At 38.7% G+C, this 18,313-nt stretch overlaps 1 protein-coding gene and 1 long non-coding RNA gene across 7 annotated transcripts in view; one reads left to right on the forward strand and one right to left on the reverse strand.

Moving 5' to 3' along the window:
- CACNB2 (calcium voltage-gated channel auxiliary subunit beta 2) overlaps positions 1-18,313 on the reverse strand; it is a 346,868-nt gene that overhangs the window by 318,239 nt on the left and 10,316 nt on the right. The window lies entirely within an intron of this gene.
- Positions 8,473-9,465, forward strand: LOC140691532 (uncharacterized). The gene is made up of 2 exons (XR_012067242.1): positions 8,473-8,647; positions 8,926-9,465. It is a non-coding gene; the product is annotated as an uncharacterized lncRNA (long non-coding RNA).

Consider the following 18,313-nt stretch of genomic DNA (forward strand, 5'->3'; position numbering starts at 1 on the left):
TGAGAAAGGAAAGAAACACTGTGACCCAAGTAGTAATATTCTCCAATAAAGAAGTTACTCTACATGACCTTGCATGAAACATCCACCATATAAAATACAAACATTTGATCAAAAGTCTAAAATTGATTGAGTAAAGTACTCCAAATTGAAGTTGAGCTCAATCAGAGGACTTTATTCAGAGGGCAATATTTTCACCATATAATAATGCCTTTTATCACCAATTCTCCACATGCTTTTTTAAAATGTAAACAGATCTGGGTAATGGAATCATAGGCAATCTTTCTTTTCTGAATTATTTTTAAGTGAACATAGATTAATTTTATAATTAAAAAACACCTGTTTTTAAATATAAACCAAGAATACTAGATATTTTAAGCAAATTTTAAAAATATTTTATCAGACATTATTTAATATATTAATATAAGTTATAAATATAATTTAAATATAATATATAAATATAATTTATAAGATATTAATAAATTTTATAAGTTATATTTATAAATTGTAGTATTATAAACTGATAAATACTATATTTATATTTTATTATTTATTTGAAACATAAAACAAGAATGAGACTAGATATTTTAAGATTTTTAAAATAGTTTCTATTTTATCATACTTATGTATTATTTATGTAATATATATCATTATAACTTATAAATATTTAAATTGCATTTATAAATTACAATTTTATAAATTGATAAATATTATATTTATAGTTTATTATTTATTTAAAACATAAAAGAAGAATAATACATATTTTGAGATTTTTAAAATATTTTATATTTTATCATACTTATATTTTATGTAATATATATCATTATAATTTATATTTTATAATTTATAATATACGATACATAAATATAATTTATGTTACAATATATCTTATAGTGTTACTTGTTAATGTAATATAATTATAAGCATAACATAATTATCTATAAGTTTATGAATACTATATTTATATTTTATTATTTATTTGAAATAGAAAACAAGAATGATAACTCCAGATATTTTAAGTGGAACCATCTGCTAAGTAAGTCGATGTCTCCTTGTACAAGAGAACTTACTTTTTCTCAGACATGTCAGATTTATCAAACAAAAGCAACCAGTTTTTTTTTAAATTACCACCAATGACACTGTGTGATCGCTCTTGAATCTCTTCCAAATTCCATGCTACCACATTTATTATTGGTATAACAACATTACTGTGGCTCATCTGGGTGCCTGTTCCCTGTCTATTATTACACTTAAGATGGGGATCTTGAAAGAACCGAACAGAACAGTGACTTTTAAAACTCTCTTGGCTGTGAGTAGACTGTAGAAAAGAAACCAGTCTCCAGGTTAAGCAGACTTTATAGGGTCTTTGCGGGAAAACACAAGCCCTGATACACAAAGTATCACCAGGGGCCTATGTAAAAGTCATTCTCCAGGTGCTTGTATTTGGGGAAAATAATTCAGTGGTTTTTCAAAGTGGATTTCTCTAGTCCAGCTAACTTTTCCACTAAGTCACCTAGGCCAGTCTTCCGTGATAACACAGCACCCAAAAAGGAAAGCATGTGAATAAAAGGAACCCGGAGCTGGTGTTCAGTGTTTGAGTGAAATGTGGAAGACTGAATGGACAAAATGGATCTTTTAGCTCCTGAGGTCAGAGAATGGAAAAAGAAAAATAGCAAAGTGATTGATGTCTTCCTAAATATAGCTCCAGGGGGGAAAAATGGTTGGAGGGGAGGGATTCAAATCTAGATGAAGATATCATCAAGAAATCACATTTTGGCTGAAGAAAGGCCCTTTTATGTAAAAAACTCTGCTCAAAATCAATTTCAGGGGGAAAAAAAATCACATTATCTATGGACTAAAGATTCTCTTTGTAGCTGATTTATTCGCCAGCAGTGCCTCCAGCCTAGTCCCTGGCCTCCTGTAACAACTAATAGTAACAATTAAAAAAAAAAATCCAGCTATGGGGAATATGGAATGTCTCTGTGAGTGTTTCTTAGACATGCAGGTATCACAAATGATTCCCCCAGAATTTCCACAGCAAAGAGGCTTGGAGGCAAAAACTGCTTGGATCAGGTTGGAGCTGGGTTGGGTGGTGCAGTGCTGGCAGGACTTGTTGAAAGCCTCATTTGCTTGGTAAGCAAGCAGTTTTCACTCAAGTGTTTTGATATGACACTTGGCTTAAAGCTGCATTCATCTAGGGAATGTTTGTCTTCCCTTAGATGATCGACGTTATTAGTGAAGGTGGAGACTGTGAGCAAGCTAACCGCTTCCCCCACCAGCTAACGCGTCTCCATTCTGTGTTCTTACTCTTCCTTCCAGAGGACATGAGAGCTCCTATAACTTTACCCGGTCACACAGACACTAAGTAACAGAGTGTCAGAGAGAATAAATACAATTTCCCGCAGTCAACCCAAGCATTTCTGAGATGAGTTGCAGGGTTGAGCAACCCAGTGAGAGAGAAACCAATGGGTGTGCCCTCCCAGCCCCTGGCATCGGCCCCATCCCCAATCCTAAGAAGCTAAGAAGTATTCTAGGCAACATTCCCTTTAAGAACAGGGTAGGGGTGGGGTAGCAGGGGGTAGGGGATGGATGGCTTCAGGGCTCTAGAAACTTACCAGTTTTAATCTCAATAACTGGGAAGGAAAAATAGGAAGAAATTGGGATCCAGAAGTTTTAGAGACCTAAAAGCACTTCCCAGACCTGTTCATTTCTTTTCTTCTCCCACCGACTCTGGAGAGGTCCAGGGACCCTTAACACTTTACCCCTCCTCTTTCCCACCCTGGACTAGACCTCATAAGGCAAAAGAACTGGTGCCCTAGTAACTGTTCTCAAAATAATGAAGTGTATATAATCTCTTAGACACATATCCAGGAAGATTTATGGTTTGAGATTAAAATAAAGGAACTCATAAATATTTGTAATTATTAATTCAGATTTGAACTGCCTTGATTTTTAAAATTTATCACTGCTAACTCATAACAGAACTACTTATGACCTTAATAACAATGTTAGATTACAAAGATTATCCTTAAAGTCATACCTCGAAGGAAATGTGTACACACATTTATACATATATATGTACACATATAGTCATGAATATTATGGATATAGGATCAATTCCTATTAGAGCCTGCTTTTTAAGTTACATAACTTCCTCAATGGATCACTTTTGATGTGAAGCCTAAAATAAAACACATTTTTGACCCAGAAACCTACAACTCTCCGAACCACAGAAATAGAAACATCCACAGCCAATCTAACATCAGTTTGACGGGAAGTAAGGAGGCATATATAAGGCCTTTTGTTAATATAAATCCTGCCCTTTAAAATGCCCCACACTTAAAGAGCTATGAAAGAAAACCCTTATTTGGTGTTTGTTGAGAGTAGGTTTTGAACAGTCCATTCAGAACCAACGTGTTGTGAGTAAGGTGTTGGAAACATGTGTAAACACTTCCTCTGATACAGAAGTGGTCCTGGCGAGAAAAGCCAGGTGATGTCACAGGTGTACCCACAGGGGGCACACGTGCAGGGATGCTGTTCCTCCACCTTCCAGACCCCTTGCTTGGCCTCAGCTCCCACCCACTGGCCACCAGCCACAGCAGACAGAGCATATCATTTTCTACCTTCCTTTCTTCCTTGAGACAGAATGAGCGTTCCCGGCCTGGTACATCCCTTTCCAATTCCTCCTCCTAGAACATTTCTTCCCACCTTTCAATATCCAGCTTACATATGACCTCCTTTGTAACATTTTCTCCATTTCCCGTGGTAGAATTCATCAGTCCTTTCCCTGTGTACCCAACACGCTGTCCACTAACCTCTGTTACAGAACTAACAATGGACTCTAAAGCACTAAGACATTTAATATGTGAATATTTTAATTTAGGAACTCTGGTATTTTATTGAGATCTAATTGGCACGTAACATTGTCTCAGTTTCAGGTGTACAGCATGGTGAGTTGATACATGTATATATTGTGAAGTGATCACCATAAAAAGTCTAGTTAACATCCACCACCACATAAAAGTTACAATATTGTTTTCCTCCTGATGAGAACATTTAAGACCTACTCTCTTGGCAACTTTCAAATACACGCTATAGGATTGTTAACTACAGTCACCGTGCTGTACATTACATCCCTAGGGCTTATTAGTATTTATCTTATTCCTGCAAAGAACCTTGTGATTTTGTTCTCTATCTGGCCCAGCGCCTGGCAGACATGCCACATGTTGGTGAATAAATGAATACATGAATGAATAAGCAGATTTGAGTAAATGAGGTCCAGGAAAGAGAACTTAGTGCAAATAAAATCTAGGAGAGTCAAGAAGTATGGGCCTGCCTGGCCTGCCTGCAATGTAGTTTTTATAAACAACAACAACAAAAATGGTCAGAGAAATCATTTCATAAGAAATCGTAGATACCTTCAAATCCTGAATCCAGAGTTACTTTTTTTGCTTTGAATAAAAAAGATGAAACACTGATGTGTGGTCCTGAAACAAATGAGTTGGAAAATCAGGCTACCTGCAAATTTTTTTTTTAAATCAGTAAAACACAGTTTATTATGTTCATATTCTATGTCACATTTCAGGATGTTGACGCTTCCACTATTTTTTTTTTAATTGACGCTTCGACTATTAACTGAAACCGAGAACAACTGTGGAAAATGCTAGTGAAACTATTTTAACCTGTTTTATGGGAATATTGTTAACAGCTCCCAAAAGACCATTAGCAAGCAGACTGGCCTGACAAACACTAAGCAATTCTTCTTCCAAAAGAGGGTAATTAGATGGGGCAATGGGGCAAAGGGCAGTGTCTCGTGGTAACTGAATCACCTAATTTGCTCAAACAACTGCTCTCCGACAAACAAATGGCCCAAGGCAGAGAAAGAATGGTTGATTTTCGACTTATACAACCACTAATGACTACTTCTGCTTGAGGGGAAATGGCTGTTATTCTCAGCCCTAGTTTAAAGGGGTTTGCCCAAAATCACTGAAAAAGCCACAATATGACATTAAGATAAGCAGCTGTTTGGGGCTATAAACCCTCTAACCTTCTTCAACTTAACAACGGTGAGAAAATCTATTTATATTGTGTTTGTACAAGGTTTTATTGAAGTCTTAAAGGATTTTTTTAAAAAGGCAAAACTCTAAAAATGTCGCCAGTAGAAAACTCAGCCTCTGCTTCCCAACTCTGCTCTGTGCAGCCCAGAAGCATTTCTGCAGGGGCAGGCAGGCAGGACAGGGCTCAGGAACCTCTGAGTGTGAAATGACTTTCCCTGCGTGCCCTGTGGGACAGGCGCCCTCCCACCCAACCTACTGCCTCTCCTTGCTGGGAGCTATTTTGAAATTTCCCAAACCTGTAGAAAAATGAAAAGACAGGTACAATTAACATCTGTATAATCTCCACTCAGATTTCCTAACTGTGAACATCTGTCTACCTTCATATCTGCTCAGCACCAAACAGGTGACCCTCCTGAGTCTCTGACGGCGCTGACCCTGAGACCACCGCAGCCTTTGGGACCCAACACTTTGTCCAGCTCTTGGCAGAGTCCTGGCTTGGGTGGCTGGACCCTGTGCCTCACACCCCCAGTCACAGTTGCTGGCTTTGTTCTAAGGACCCAGGACCACCATGCCATGTTCTCCCAGATCAGCATCACCACTGTCGTCTCCAGTTTCCCATTGCCCAACAAACACCTAAACATTCCCAGAAGGACACTAATTTGACATAATAAATACTATGCACTTTGAAGGTCTATTAATTGGTGTAAATTATTCATCTATCCAGGCCTCAACTCATCATCTGTTAAATGGGGATATGAATGGCTCCCACCTCGGTGAGCTGTGCTAATGATGGAATGAAGTGCTCAGCAGAGTGGCTGGCACATTACCAGCATTCAGTAAATGTCAGCAATGACCATCATTTTTATTCAAATATTCTCTTTGACGTTGATCGATTTTCCAATTAGCCAGCCCATCAGTGCATTCTTCCAAACCCTTCCCCACCCAGTGATGCTGCAGCATAACCCACAGTGGCACAGAAGCCTCTGGGATCTGGGACACCCCCTCCTCCGCCTCCACTGTATTCCCCCATCCATCTCTCCACACGCCTGGGTTCTACACATGTGGGTGCTTACCATCCCAGAAGGACACTGTACACTTAGGAGTTTAGATTTTAAATGATTATTAATTTAGTTTAAAATTTGAATTTAAATTGTTAAAATTAAAATTTATTTTATTAAAAAACTTTTTTAGTTTATATGATTTTTAAAGGTTACTTCCCATTTAACAGGTATGACAAACTACTGGCTCCATTCACTGTGTTGTACAATACATCCTCGAGCCTACCTTACACCCATTAGTTTGTAAAAATTGGACTTTTCAATTAAAAACTCTTTGGGGGATAAATGCTCAAACGCTCTCTCCCATTACTATTCAGAATAAAACGTCACATCCTCAGGGCTCACACAGAACTTTCTTTTGTTCACCTACTAAAACACATACTTCCAGCTCAGAAATGGTCGTTCAGATGTCAGTAAGTCAGGCTTTGCTTTACTACTTCCCTAGCAGCCACTTTCTACCTATGTTTTTTCCTTATGATCCATTCTGATCACATGATCCCTTTCAGGTAACAGTGTTTAATCACCAGTGAGCATTTGAAACCTTGTGAACTGTTCCCAAAATGCACACGTCCAGCCTTTGAGCCTAACAACACACTTAACTGTGAAACCTTTAATGGAGATACCTCATCTGGACTCCTTAAACACATGCTGCTTAGTAAAGGAACATTACTTGACATAAGACCTTGAGAAGAGTAAATAATGTTCTTTTGTGTGATTCTCACCTTGGCAAACCAGTCAACATCATCAGATAAATCAACAAGAGAAGACCTATGTTCTTTGTTGGGTTTTTTTTTCACAAGTAACTAATCCATAGTGGGGCATTCTGACCCACCACGTGGCTTTCCTCCTTTCTCCAGCTCTCCTTGTAATTGTCAGAAAGAAAGATTAAGTGAGGGTGTTAATTCTTCACTCTTCTTGCTATTAAATGTCTATAAACTTGAGGTAACAACCGCCAGAACTCAATGGACAATAATTCACTGTGAGAAATGCCAAGTATAAAAATTATTTGAAAATTGTAGCTCAGATCTTGACACATTTGATTTACGCATATAATTGCATTTAACATATAGCAGTGTTTTTAAATATCAGAGGGGAAGGGGTAAAAGGAAAACTTCAAAGTCACAGAATACATACACACATCTACATACATGTTTGTATATGTGTGTATTCATGGCTGTCATGAAGCCAAATTCAAAGGAAGTTTCTACTGTAGATGCGCAACAATTCAGTATGTATTTTACCCATATGCTAACGTGTGAGTCAGATTCTGAGTTATACTGATGAGTTTCATATTTAAAAGCCCCATGCCTTTTCAACATTTTATAAATCTCTGACATGTCACTAGGTATAAGTTATCAAGGTCTTAGGAAGCGATTCTATACTCTGAAGAGACTGAATAATCTAAATAGACGTTCATGTAATAAAATATAAAGGGCGTTCATAAATGAAATATTAGTTTATAAGGTTGATTACAAAAAATACATGGTTGTTTCATTTCTGTATAAATCATATTGACACATATGAGGGAAATGCACCTTTTTACTCCTTTAATACTCTAGTAAAAGATATTTTTCTGTCTTTCTAATATATACTGCCTTTTGGGGTCATAAATCCATCAACACGTTAAGCACTCAAGTTATAAGGAAACAAATTATATGCGAAGCTCATTGTAACAGAGCTGCCATCTGCTATGGGTTGGGTTATGTCCCTGCCAATTTCATATGTTGACGTCTTAACCCTCAGTATCTCAGAATATGACTTTACCTGGAGATAGGGTCTTTATAGAGGTAATTAAATTAAAATTAGATAGGTCGCTGGGATGGGCCCTAGTCCATCAGACACACAAGACAGAGAACACCATGTGAACATGAAGATAGACACCCACAAGCCAAGGAAAGAGGCCTGGAACAGATCCTGTCTTCACTGCCAACACCTTGATTCCAGACTTTCAGCCTCAAGAACTGTGAGACAATAAATTTCTGGTTTTTTAAGCCACCCAGTTTGCGATCCTTTGTTACCACAGCTCTAGCAAATGAATACGCCATCTGTGTTACTCTTCTTTCAAACGAAAAGACTGCTTGCTTGTTTTGGTTAGGAGGGTTGTTTTGTTTTGTTTTTGTTTTTGTTTTTGTAAGTCTTTGGCCATTTTCCAATTTTCAGATACAGCACCTGAGCCAAAGAGAAATCAACAAATCTTTCTATGGGAGTAAGTAAGACATGTGAGTGGGAGTAAAGTTCAAGGTTACGCCTACATGAAAAAGAAGACCCCTTGGCTCAGAGAACATAGCACTTTCCAGGAAAGAAGAACTGATGAGGTCACAATGCCCAGACACTCAGACAGGGGGCAGAGGAGAGGAGAGCACGGTCTAGGCAAAGCGTCCGTGTCAGAAGTCCAAACAGTCAAGCTGTCTCCTGGGCTCTCCAGCCATCAGGAGTCAAGTCCAAGAAGGAATGGAACCTTTTCTACCCGGACCTTTTCTACCTGTGCCAAGGACGTAAGGAAATATGGAGGGGGATGTAAAGTCCTAAGCCAAGGTATGTCTCTAAAACTTGATGACTGTCTTCTAGGGATGACACAGATGGTGAGGTAGTGTGGAAGGGGACAGAGACTTCTTGAAGAACTTTAACTCCATTTTCTCCCAATTATGAGTCAATGAAAGACTCTACCAAGGCTCCCCACTCCTCCTGTGACAATCTTCCTGGGTTTTGTTCCCCTCCTTTACCCTCAAACTCTAAACTAAGCAGGGGGTGAAAGGAAATATCATGATAAGATCTAGGGGGATGGAGGGATCAGTTCCTTTTCTCTATCTCAGGGCTCTGCAATAAATACACACGCTTGGTCACGAATGTGAAATAATGATGAGATACAACTGGAATACTTCCTTGTTGAACTGAACCATCGCAAATATTTTTGAGACATCAGCCAAAATCTCCAAAAGAATTACTTTAGCATCTGATAATCATCAGGCAAGATGATTTCCAGAAGCAATAAAGAGCAAAAAGAAGATGATAAATATTTACATCTATGAAAGACAGAGCGAACTATGCCTTGGTTGGACCAGACTACTATCTTGGGTACGATGTCTATGAAGACCTGAGACACGTGAATAATTAACCTGGAGTGAAGCAACTGGTCTTCATTTCAGCATTACTCATAAAAGTTTAGGGTTCAACTGAAACATACACTTGTTGTAAACTCACTGAGCTCCATTTTCTTAGCCAGACTAATAAGTCTATATTAGATCACTTGTCAGGTTTCAATTAATTTAGGGCAGCTAATTCAGTCTGTGACTTCTAGGACCTTCTGTGGATTGGCCAAGCAGAAGATTTGAATAAAAATGGAAGAAAATGGGGACATCAGTGGAAAGTATATTACAATTTGAAACATATTTGAGAGTCCAAGAAACCAAAAACACCTGCAGAAATGATGCTGGGTTGTAAAGTGATATTTTTATCTCAGGGGAAAAAAGATATGCAAACATAAAAAAAAAATGCGTTAAATCCACAAGATCATCTTAATAACGAGGGACCTTAATCGAATCTCGTTTATAGGATAGGTGTTCCAAGTACATGAAAAACAATCTGAAAATGAGAAAGATTTTGTATAAAACCATGCTCATGTTCTCCCACAAAAATTATGTTCAAAAAAAGACAGGTTAAAGCTAAGTATATGTTGAAGTACAAAATCTAACTTTAAAAAAATGCTTTCTAAAGTATTTATGTCTACTGAAAGAAAAAAATGAAACATTCTCAGTAATATATAGGTATATACCCTAAAAAGCACAATGGACTTCATTGAAGAGCTCAGTATTTTTATACTGATATATTTAAGAAGAGTTCTCAAGAGGACTCAGAACACATTCTGCCATTCACAAAATCTAAATGAGTGCCGAATAAGAAAGACATTTACAGGGAATCATAGTGGCAATAAATCTCCTGCTTTATTATTTATAGTTGTGTTTGTGACGAATACAGCATAACACGGCAACAAGCCAGCATTTAAAGGCTGAAAGATTTATCCAACCTTAAACATATCTACGCAGGCCTGGAGTCTGTAATCATTATCGCAGTTTAATCTGCCTTTTGCAAAACAAAACTAAAAAAAAAATAGACTGTGTGCCTCCGTGATTAATCATCTGTATTTAAAGCCAATCTGAACGAAGAAAAGGTCCAAAAAAGCAGCCCCAAGAACAGGGTTCTGGAAGGCGATGGAATTTGTTTAGAATACCATGTTCTGAACGTGTCATACAACCTTCTGTCAAATGTTTGGTTCATTCCATTTTGTCATCCTGATTTGTATCCTGGAAGCCCTTAGACGCCACAGGATTGTTTCCTTACAACACAATATATGTTGGTGAGCAAAATCCCAGGTCAGTTGCAAAGTTCTTCCCCATCAACAACCCCCTCCCCAAGCCCCCTTCCCCCACCCACCAAAAAAAAATGGTGCTTACAAAGTCCAAAATGAGTTATTTAGGCTCAACTTTCTGCACAAAGGACTCCAGTTGGTACCACGGGGTGAGCTATCAAAATTATCAGTGGAAAGGGGTGGTGAGTCCCGGCCATACATGGCACATATAGTAGAGTTCAGCTAACAGGTACCCTAGATGGACATTGCCACGCTGTGGTATCATCAAAATAAAGCCAACTGGCAGGCATCCCCTTAAGCATTTGGTGTTCGTCTTAGGAATACTGCCAGGTACATAAGCACAGCCAGGGAGAACACGTCTTTAAGAAAAGGATGGAATTTAAAAAAAAAAAATAAGAAAGAGAGAAGAGGGGAGGAGAGGAAAAGGGGAAAGTTGCGGGGCTGAATAAGCAGTTACTAATACTGCCCTCTCTGCCCCCCACGAGCTGCTTTAACTGTGATGACCAGTACTTATTTGCACATGTACATAGTTTCCCCCCTGACCTTGGCAGTACCAAAGAATTTATACAGTTAGCAGCTCTTGCACAATCCCCCAAAAGAACAGTACAAATGTTCTATCTTTCAATGCCAGGCGGGCCTCGCTACTCCTGGCCTCCTATTTTTCTTCCAGTAAATTAATTTACTTGCTGAGGTCCTGGCTGTAATATAAACGGCCAGTTCTCTCCTCTCCTCCCTTCCTCTCCATCTTTGACAACAGACCTCACAGATTTTTTTCCCCCTTTCTTTTGATGAAGTTGGGAGAAAAGAGCTAAAATTACATGAAAACTTAATTATCTTAATCAACTGTAAATTTCTGCAAGGCACTAAATGCAAAGGATTTTAAGAACTATAGCCTTTCCAGGTTTATCATGATGATAAATGAAGTTCTCTTATTCCTGGGTCTGTTCACAGCACATAGCCAAAGGGTACAAAGAGTTTATACCACAATCAAAGGCAGCCTGGATATCTCAACTATCTTAATAATAAATCCCCAGATAACCACAGCTTTATGTATTAAATACTTTTTAGTACATGAACAATTTGAACAAGAATCTTCATTAATTCTAATGATGGTGTGTATAAGCCATGTTTAACACTTTCCGCCCCTTAATAAATTAAAATTAAAGCACCTATTTACAAAGCATAAGCCCTAATCAACTGGAAAACCATTTCAAAAGGGGGCTTGATGTTAAAACTAGGTGCTGTTTTTGTGCCTAGCTTTCCCCAGATTCACAATAAGGATGATTTCTGTATCAGCCTCAGTCAAACCTCGGAACCAACCAGCATGGTGCTGCAGGTGACTCAGACTTGAGTTCACATCCAAGTTTATTGAAGGAAGGAAGGAAGAGAAAGAAAGAGAGAGGGAGAGAGGGAGGGGGGAGAGAAAGAAAGAAAGAACGAATGAACAGAACACAAAGGACTTTCACAATTCCAACGAGTGTGTTTCTTTGAATTTCTTGGGAGGAAGGAAATCATCAACCCCCCCCCCCCAATTAAAAGTTCTCTATTTCTCATGAGCAGTAAAAGTGATGGTGTACACCAAAATGGTGACACCAACTAGGGATCTGGGCAACTTCTGATGAAAGAAGTAAAGGAATGATGCTTGTTGTTTTTTCTTTTTCCTTAAATCATGATTCTAGGGAAAATGTACAATGCTAAAGACATCCTCACCTTCCTGTAAGGAAGAAAGTTAAAATAACTTTGCATGCGTTCAACACGGGTAGGGGGATCTTTCTACAAATCTTCCTAAGCTGAAAGAATTATATACTTGAGATTGATTTTCATTTATATCCAAGTGCAGCATAACCAACAAAAGCAAGGATCTGGAATCAGCCCCCTGGATTCAAATTCTGACTCCATTCCTTGTCATGTGACTGTGGACAAGTTACTTGATCTCTCTGTGCCTCAATTTCCCTGTCTGTAAAATGGAGATACAGACAGGATACACAGTAAACAGTCAATAAACATTATTATTATTCGGGTTTTAACTAATTTTCCGAATAGGCAATAATATTTTATAAGTAATAATAAACTCTTAAATAGCATTTATTGGATAGCAGATACAGTTTGAAGCCATTTACAAGTTTTAACTCAAGCAAATCCTTACAACCAACTTTTGAGGCAGCCATGACTTCCCAGATGATGGTGCGGAGGTGAAGATGCAGAAAGATTCAGCCACTTGTCCAAAAGCCACCTAATAAGTGGCAGAGGCAGAATTCAGACCCAGACTGGCTTCTGAGTCCAGGCCCTTATCACTACCCTGCTTCTCGAAGAAAAACATTTGAAATAAATCTCCTAATGTCATCATTTACATAAAAGAGAGCTGTGGAAAGTTCAGAATATAGTAAACCTGTGTTGCACAGAGGAAACATTTTAACCACAACATAAAGGAATGAGACTTACAAAGCAAACAGATAAACCATAATTAACTTTCCTTCCAACTAATGTTTTCAGAAACTGCAAGGGGGAACAAGTTCTGTCTTTGAAATATTTGACATACAAGGTGAGCCAGGCTGTGACTTTGCAACAAGCTTATATAGAGTTGAATCAACAGCAACCTTGTTCCCATGGCTGTGGGCAGCTCCTCTAATATCTGCCACATGCATCAACAACCCTGGTGGACAGTGGCCACGATGCGACACTCACTCATCGGGACTCAGCCCCTCCCCCAAGCTCCAGCAAAGAAACCATGTCCTGGGGGAAATTAACCTAGATCACGAGGGAAATCATCCTCTAATTCCCATCTCTGAAATATTGCTGACTTCAAATAGGTTGATGGAGTGAAGGACCAGAAGATGGGTTCATTGGTTAGCTTACTGGGAACCGGTCAACTAACAAAATGGAAACTTCATCTAGAATACAGAAGTTCTTTTACAGCAGCTGTTATCCTGCTTTAGGACCTAAAACAGAAACAGATCTAAAAGCAAGTTTTCCTTAAGACTAATGAATCTTCTGAAAGAATTAGGCAGAGCCCCACAAACAAATGATGGCTAGAAATACACAACTGAAAGTTTGGAAAGAAAGAAAACCATGTCTTTTACCTTTCACTTGCAGCCTTCATGCTTCCTCTCTAATGTATTCCAATATGTTTCAACATATTCCAACCAATCATTATAATTTTCATCAAATATCCATTGGCTTAATTACAAAGACTAATGGGCTCTTTACCACAGAGAGTAATAAAATGCTCTTCTATCATAAGATCTTTCTGATTCTAAATTTATATATATTATATATTTTATATATTTATATATGTGTGTGTGTGTGTATATAAAAAATATATATATATATCTCAAATATATATTACACAATGCTCCATAGATCCAGCCACAGGTAAACTGTGACTTAGTTATCAGATAAATTAATATTAGTACTACAAAGAGCTACCACTATGTGGTCATAAGAAGGACTGAAATGAAAAACCATAGACAATACCAAGTGTTGACAAGGATATAAAGCAACTAACACCATTCTCCACTTCCTAAGGGAGTACAGGCTGGTTCACCACTTTGAAAAAGTGTTTCGCAGTATTTACTTACCTTGAACCTATGACCCAGCATTCTACTCTGTTTATTTAACAAGAATGCATTCACGTGTCCACCAAAGTGGACACAAGGACACATGTTGCCGTGATACTGTCAGTAACCCCAACCGGAAACAACTCAATGCCTAGCAACAGCAGAGTGGCTCAGTCAGCTGTGGTGTATTCACATAGTGGAAGGCCGTCCAGCAAAGAAAATTTACCAGTTACTGAAACATACAGCACAGGTGAATTCGACAATGGCAAGGCTGAGTGAAAGAATTCAGACACAAAACGATTCCATTTATCTACCACCCACTACCCCCCCAAAAAGGCCAAGTAAATTTATGGTATCAGTGGTAAGGACAGTGGCTGATCACCTTTAGTGAGGAAAGAGGGAATAGCAATGGGCAAGGGTCAAAGGGAACATCTCTGGTGCTGGTGATATATCTTGACCTGGTGGTGGTTATGCAGGTGTGTTTACTTTGCGAAATCTCATCAGACTGAGTACTGATGATCTGCACGTTTTTCAGCATATTTGACACGTTATCAGTAAGAATGTTTACTCTAAAAGTTAAAAGAAGAACAGGCCTACTTTCAAGGCCAGTGGTAGACATATCTCTGTATCTGTATTAGTCTATGAGGGCTGCCGTAACAGAACAATGGAAATTTATTTTCTCAGAGTCAGGAGGCTGCAGTCCAAGGCCATGGTGCTGGTAGGGCTGCTGCCTGGTGAGACCTCTCTCCTCGGCTTGCAGACATCTGTTGTCTCCCTCTGTCCTCTCAGTGGCCTTTTTTCTGTGCATACACATTGTTGGTGTCTTTCGTTTATAGGGACACTGGTCCTATCAGATTAGGGCCCCACTCTTGTGACCTCATTTAACCTTAACTACCTCTTTATAGATCTCATCTCCAAATACATTTACATTGAGGGTTAGGGATTCAACACATGAATCTGGGGGAGGGTTCACAATTCAATCCAAACTCTATGACACTCTCTTGGTTATTAAAAAAAATAAAAGTTTATTGTGGATTTTTGAATGATGGCCATTCTGACTGGTGTGAGGTGATACCTCATTGTAGTTTTGATTAGCATTTCTCTGATAATTAGTGATATGGAGCATTTTTTCATGTGCCTATTGATCATTTGTATGTCTTCCTTGGAGAATTGCTTGCTTAGGTCTTTTGCCCATTTTTGGACTGGGTTGTTTGGCTGTTTCTTATTAAGTCGTATGAGTTCCTTATGTATTCTGGAGATCAAGCCTTTGTCAGTTTCATTTGCAAAGATTTTCTCTCATTCTGTGGGTTGTCTTTTTGTTTTACTTATGGTTTCCTCTGCTGTGCAAAAGCTTGTAAGTTCATAGCAGCAGTATTTACAATAGCCAAGACATGGAGACAGCCTAAATGTCCATCAACGGATGACTGGATAGAGAAGATGTGGTATATTTACACAATAGAATACTACTCAGTCATAAAAACTGACAATATAATGCCATTTGCAGCAACATGGATGCTCCTGGAGAATGTCATTCTAAGTGAAGTAAGCCAGAAAGAGAAAGAAAAATACCATATGAGAACGCTCATATACGGAATCTAAATAACAAACAAACAAAGCATAAATACAAAACAGAAACAGACTCATAGACATAGAATACAAACTTGTGGTTGCCAAGGGGGTGGAGGGTGGGAAGGAATAGACAGGATTCCAAAATTGTAGAATAGATAAACAAGATTATACTGTATAGAACAGGGAAATATACACAAGATCTTATGGCAGCTCACAGAGGAAAAAAATGTGACAATGAATATATGTATGTTCATGTATAACTGAAAAATTGTGCTCTACATTGGAATTTGACACAACATTGTAAAATGATTATAAATCAATAAAAAAGTTATAAAAATAAATAAATAAAAATAAATAAAAATTTCTATCCCTTTTTCTTTATGTAAAAATTTCACACTTTCAACCTCTAAAATATTTAAATCTCATCATTTTTAAGACTACCTGAAAGTACCAAGTGTTTCCCAGTTTAAAAAGTCTTCAAAAATAATATACAGTTTGTGAAAGTATAAGTTGAAGGGTTTTCAAAATTATATGGAAATTATTTTTAATTCAAGGGCAGGAATAAAATCTAATTATAAGATATTTTTAATAGAGTCCAGTTATATTGACCAAACACCTTTTCCATATCAATTATATATATGCCCCAATCACAGACGAGTAATATATACTGATACACATCACTTGTTTAACAAAATATCTACTTATGATAAAAAAGCAAACATTCAAAAGGAATGCTTTCAAACTATTTAATCTAACATATACTTATTGTTACTATCCCGTATGCATTTCTGCAAATCCTCCGATGAAACCACAATCTGTCAAATATTGAGCTATGCCACGGTGGCTTTTGCTTATTTTCAAATGATACCAAAATATGAAAGTGGTTCTAACAGACTCGAGATAAAATTACGAAAGGAAAAATAGAGTGTTTAACTCAGCATTCTTGCCAAAGACACTGGATTTCCTTCTGTGATAGAAGCAAGCTGGCACTTGTGGGTTTGTGATGTCTGTGTAATCATAACCCCAAATCCATGGTGAACACCTCATCCCGAGAGTCAAGGAGTTGGGGGTTTCTTTCAAGAAGACAGACTTTGAGGAGAGACTGCTCTTTTTTGTCTTCTTACATGCTCACATATGTTTTGGCAATATAGATCAACATTTCCAGTAAGTAATCTCATAGCTTTCTTTATAACTGTGTTTCAAGCACATAACCTCATACATCACCAAGAATGCAATGTCAGAAGGAACTTACCACGAGGAAAAAAAAATCCCACTTAGTTTACATGTAGTCTAGCAACCCCGCCTAACCTTACAAAGTAAGTTACCAAAACTCCACGAATGGGGAATTCACAGTCAGAGGCACCTGGAAAATGGGGCCAGGTGATTGCCTTTCAGAGACATTTTCACGGAGCCAAAGTGAGCAACAGTGGGCTCTATACTATTTATTTCTATTCACAATATCTTGCTCACTCGAAACACTGCAATTTTTCTTTCCATGCGATTCTGACAAGCTGTGTCATTTCATGTGGCTTTACTGCAGCTACCAGACGTCCCGAGCTTATTTGTTTCTGCTTCAGGTCCCCCAGGGCTCAGCCCTGCGATGATAACTCTGAGTTGTGGATCCTGGCTTCCCGGTCTCTGTCTCCTGGTCCCAGAGGTACAATAAACAAGGATGCTTAAAATGGGAAAAGGCCTTGGGTGACTTTCCTGTAAGAGATTCCCCTGAGCTAAGTCACTCTCTCTTAAGGCTCTTCGCTCAGACTCAGGACTGGTGACATCTGAGTTTTGCCCACGACAACATCAGGCCAACACACACACGGAGCACCCCTCAGTCCCATCCCAGCTCCTCTGACACAGTCAGAACATGGCTCCACAGCAGCGATGCACTTGGCTTCATCTTCCCTTCTCTTTCAAAATATTTCTTAGCCAAAAAAAAAAACAAAAAAAACAAAACAAAACAAAACAAAACAAAAAAAACCTCCGCTCCTTCTCAACTGCCTGTTTCTAACTTCCTGAAAACAGAACAATTCCCAACTGGCTGAGACCAGAACTGAAGTTTCTCCAGTTGCCTGTAAGTAACTCAGACATGTCACTGGCGCTCTTGATGCCGCAAGGAAGGGACTGAAGGCTGGAGATGGACCATCCTTTGTCTGTGTCAGCAAAGTGGAAGGAAGCAGCCACCAGCCAAGAACAAAATCCCCATGGATGCAACAGGTGAACAAGGTTAAGCTGAACTGCCGCTAACCAGCGGTGGAAGAGAGACGTGGAGAAAGGACCCCAAAAGCAGTGGGGAAAATGGCATCCTTTTCAATAGAAATGGACCTGCTCTTCCAGTTGACAACCATTGTTTTGGGGAGTGAGCTGCCACTGACAGAAGCTGATCAGAAGGTGGTGGTCCTTCAGGCAGGAAAACAGGCTCTCCTGAGCACACTCCCCACCAGTTTCCTCCCCACTGAGATGCATTAGATGAAGACACTTGCCCACCTACAGCAGACGGGATGAGACATTAGTTTCCACCTGTGCCCTGTCATCCTTAGAGGTCTGGCTGCCTATCCTCTTCCTCTGGGAATTAAAGTCCTTTCTCTTGCTGTGTGTAAGAGTGTTTCTATGCTGGCGATCCTGACACTGCTTAGGGGGCAGCTCCAAATTCCTGGGCAGGGACATTCCACCCCTTAACGGAAATGAAGGCTGTTTCTCCAAAGGCAGCTT

This window comes from Vicugna pacos, chromosome 35 (genome assembly GCF_048564905.1).
Source record: "Vicugna pacos chromosome 35, VicPac4, whole genome shotgun sequence".
In the NCBI taxonomy this organism is placed as follows: Eukaryota; Metazoa; Chordata; class Mammalia; order Artiodactyla; family Camelidae; genus Vicugna; species Vicugna pacos.